The sequence below is a fragment of the Palaemon carinicauda genome, chromosome 7 (genome assembly GCF_036898095.1).
Source record: "Palaemon carinicauda isolate YSFRI2023 chromosome 7, ASM3689809v2, whole genome shotgun sequence".
Classification (NCBI taxonomy): Eukaryota; Metazoa; Arthropoda; class Malacostraca; order Decapoda; family Palaemonidae; genus Palaemon; species Palaemon carinicauda.
This window is the reverse complement of record NC_090731.1, coordinates 29017947-29022946: the sequence shown is the minus strand read 5'-3', so window position 1 is coordinate 29022946 and position 5000 is coordinate 29017947.

The window sequence follows — 5000 nt, the reverse complement described above, 5'->3', positions numbered from 1 at the left end:
TCAACGGTTTTTAAAGATTGCTATTTTTATACTTTTCATGTTAAATATATTGTTTGATTTTTTTTAATTTTTCGTTCTTTTCTTGACATCTAGCTATTTTTCTTTGTAATTTTCCTTTGATGTTTTGGGTTTATAATTGACACTCCAACTGCTTTCTGTATTTCCATAACTGTTATTTCCATCACAGTTTTTAAAATTTGCTGATTTCAAAACTTATTCTTCATGTTAAATATATTGTATGTTTTTTTTTTTTTTATGTTTCGTTCATTTCATGACATCGGTCTATTTCGCAATTTTCTTCTATGTTTTGTATATATAATTTACACTTCAACTTCTTTATACATTTCCATAACTGTTATTTCCTTCACAGTTTTTAAAATTTTCTATTATTTAAAACTTTATTCTTCATGTTAGATAAATTGTGATTTTTTATTTTCCGTTCATTTCATAACAACTGTCTATCTTCGTAATTCTCCTTTGATGTTTTGTTTTTATAATTCACACTCCAAATGCTTTGTATATTTCTATAATATATTATTTCTGATTTTTTTATTTTCGTTTATTTCATGACAACTTTATCTTACTTCGTAATTTTGTAGTGTTTTGTAATTGTAATTTACACTGCAACTGCTTTCTATATTTCCATAACTGTTATTTTCCCTCACGGTTTTTTTAAGTTTGCTATTAAAGTTTGCTATTTTTATACCTGACTTCCTGAAGCACACCTTTCCCACTGAAAGTGAATGTCTCCCGACTAAGCTCTTGTGATCTTTGAACGGTTGCGTCATCTATTATTAAACCCCCTCCCCCCAACCCCTACCCCCTTCCTTTTACCCACGGCCTCTATTATAACCAGCCATTACAACCCCCTCCCCCTTCCCCCGTCATACTGTCACGTATTTTAGTCTACGAATTTCTACCATTTGCGCAAAAGTGACCGCACAATCCCCCAGCGAATCACGAAGCGAAAGCTAATTTCCTCTAACGTTATTCATGCTATTCATCATTTTTTTTTTTCCTTTTTTTTTTTTTTTTTGGAAACGTGGCACTGGAGATAAGGTGCAGAATAAAGATTTTCTCGTTTTACAAAGATTAATCGTGAATAGATTATGATGCGTGAATTTCATTGGGATGATATATTTTTAGAATTAATTTACATATAATGATGGAAAACATAATTTTTATAGATTTTTAAATTGAATTTACATATGATTACTGGGAAAATTATATTTTTCATGAAGCTTTTTGGAAATAATTTACATATGATTACTGCAAAAATTTAAATATTTTATGCAAATTTTTTAAAAGAATTTATAAATGGTCACTACGAAAATTGAAATTTTTATGGAGATTTTTAAAAAGATAATTTACGTATGGTCACTGCTATAGTTATATTTTAATGGAGTTTTTTAAAAAAGAATTTACATACGGTGACTACCAAAAATAAAATTTTTTTATGGCGATTTAAGAATAAATGATTACGCATAGTCAATGCAAAAATTGTTTGTCATAATTGTTTAGATAAATAGTCACTGCAAAAATTAAAATTTTTATGGGATTTTTTCTTAATAAAGAAAATTAATTATGGTCACTTCAGAAATAAAAATTTTATGTTGATTTGAAAAAAAAAAATACATAGGGTGACTGCACATTTTTTTTTATTATTTTCGAGGTTTTTAAAGAGAATTTACATACATTCACTGCAAAAATTTTAACCTTCATGGCGAATTTTACAAACAGTTTACATATAGTCACTGCAAAAGTTATATTTTTTATGGCGAATTTTGAAAAGATATGGTCATTTTAAATTTTTTTTAATGGTGATTTTTAAAAAGAATTTGCATATGGTCACTGCAAAAATTACATTTATTCTATAGAGATTTCTATAAAGCTATTACATATATTTACTGCAAAAAATTATATTTTCATGACGATTTTTAAATAGAATTTACTTATGGGCACTGCAAAAAAATTATATTTTGTATGGCGATTTAAACAAGAAAATTACACATGGTCACTGCAAAAAAAAATTATTTTTTTTTTTTTTTTTTTTCATGGCGATTAATAAAACCCATAAAACAGGGGAAAGTACCATCCCATGATGATGACGGCTTCCGACAATCAGCCAGGTGGCAGGAGTTGACATGAGCCGTTGCATCATTTACACGACAGATGGCTCTGGTGTTTACATGCGAGCGAGAGAACTCTCCTCCCGTCATGGGACGTCATAATTCGCACGGAGTGTGAAACAGTGATCTGTCAGTTACGGATGGTGGACTCTTCTGCCGTCCCTCGCCAGACAGACGAGAGATGATGGTGCTCGTTGCTGGTTGCATAAGAGTTTTCCCCGGTGATTTAAGAATGAACGTAGACACTTACACATTTAAAAGCTCTACTCGTGTTCGCGTGTGGCGTGCTCTCTTGACATGCGATTTGGCATGAGGGGGGGTTAGTCTTTTTCGTGCTCTGTTCATATGCGGGAAGGAATTACATACGTGTTCGCTTTCACTTTCACACCAGTTCTTTCTTTAATTGCTGGCACTTTCATCGCTGTTATTCACATACATACATACATACATACATACATACATACATACATACATACATACATATATATTGTGTGTGATATGTACGCACACAAGCAAGCAACTATATTAATCAAAGTTATCTTTTGTCATATTTGGAGCAATATTTATTCTAGAGGAATTGTTTTTCCTAGTATGTTCTTTTTTGAAATGGTGGCCACGCCATTTTTATTATCATTTTTTTTTTCCACCGGTAATGTAGCTTTACCTGCAGTTACAACTTGTTATCATTCTAATCAGTTCTCAAGCTCCAATTTCACTGGAGCTCAAGTCTAACAGGTCATCTCGCATTTTATTGTAGTTAGTGGACTACGCAATGGGAGATTTTATTGCAATTTCCTTCCTGCTTTCGGCTTCATTTCACTTAAGGTTTAAACCTTTCTTACTAAAAACTATTGAGAGAAATGTAGATTATTTACTCTAGCTTTTCTCCAGTATGACGTTAGGTTTAAACATTATTATTATTATTATTATTATTATTATTATTATTATTATTATTATTATTATTATTACTACCATTATTATTATTATTATTATTATTATTATTATTATTATTATTATTATTATTATTATTATTATTATTATTATTATTATTATTTGCTAAGCTACAACCCCCGTTGAAAAAGCAACATGCTAAAGGCCAAAGGGCTCCAACAGGGAAAATAGCCCAGTGAGGAAATGAAATAAGGAAATAAATAAACTACAAAAAAGAAAAAAAAATAACCAACAATCATTATGATATGTTCTGGTTAATCAGTTCTGCTTCCAAAGGATTTCCTTTTCTCTAATTCATTGCGCAATATTTTGAAATAGTTTCTTGATTCGCAGCTATTTATAGCATCTATTTTCACTGCGTTAATTTCGCAACGAAGGGTTTATTGTTATTATTATTATTATTATTATTATTATTATTATTATTATTATTATTATTATTATTATTATTATTATTAGCTAAGCTAATAAAGGAAGTTGGCAAACAGGATGCTATAAGCCCAAGGGTTCCAACATTGAAAAATAGCCCAGTGAGGAAAGGAAATAACTAACCTACAATTGAAATAATAGACAATTGAAATAAACTATTTTAAAAGTAGTAAGAACATTGAAATAGATATTTTTGAAGGAATCAGCAGCCTGTCCAATTTGTTTTCATGATTATAATATTTGTGGTTTTGGAAAGTTGATACCTCGATTACTCATCGCTCATTTATCCGCTTAGGTATTTCAGAACTCTATACATTCCTCTATGTTCCTCTTTCTGGCTGCTTTCTCTTTCTCTTTAGCCAACGATGAAAGAGATTATCATCACATAATATTTGATTCATTAATATTCAATTCCACGTAGAGTGCTGTTTGCAGATTCTAATAATTTATTATCTTTCACCATGGCATCGTGCAATTTAAAAAGGAAGTTAGTAGACTCACTGAAAAAGAATGAGTCACATTTAGTTATTGCATAAATTATGAAATCATATTAAACTTGCCTTTTAACTTGATGAGATATTCGATACAAATGAATGATGCAAATATAATGGTTTATTCGTAATTTGATGTTATTGAAATGTTTGAATGTATGTTTAATTGATTCATCTAATAGATGCTATCGTGTCATTTGTGTGATTTATATTAATATTTGTATTTACTTATTGTGATTCAATGATTTTTATAATTAGTTGATTACTCAGTGTGAGATTAATATCTGGTATTAGAAGTGTTAATCTTAACGAAGCATTGTCTTGAACATTTGATAAGAGGATTACAAATGAGTTTAATGTCCTTTTCTGTGAATGCTGTGTAATGTTCACGTATAATTATAATTATATTTGCATTATTTTATTTAGTCTTTCTAAGTTCGTTGGTTGTGCTTTGACTCTTTGTGATTATAATAAGCCTTATCCAAGGGGATTACATCCAGCTGTACTGGTCTTTGGATTCAGGAATTCAGAAATGAAGGGAAATGAGTTATTACATCGTGAAATTTTATTTTTCTTTTGTTCGTATTTCTCATGATTTACACACACACACACACACTCTCTCTCTCTCTCTCTCTCTCTCTCTCTCTCTCTCTCTCTCTCTCTCTCTCTCTCTCTCTCTCTCTCTCTAATGTAGCAAGAAATCTAAAAATAACAGCAAATTATGTTTTTGTTCGAAGAAGAAACTATTACTGATTTAGTTGTCGTGTTCATTTATGTTTGTTTTCTATTATTGATTTAGTCTTTCGTGTTCATTTTTTTTTTTTTTGCTCGAAGAAGTAACTATTACTGTCTTTTTTTGTAACTTTCTGATCTATGACGTCCAAAATATTTATCATTCCGATCGGCCTCCTTAGCGTGAATTCAACGATTAAAACACAACGAATAAGTTGAACGGTAACGTACGGTTTCTTTCCAGGCAGTTCCAGGAATCCAAAAGCCAAAC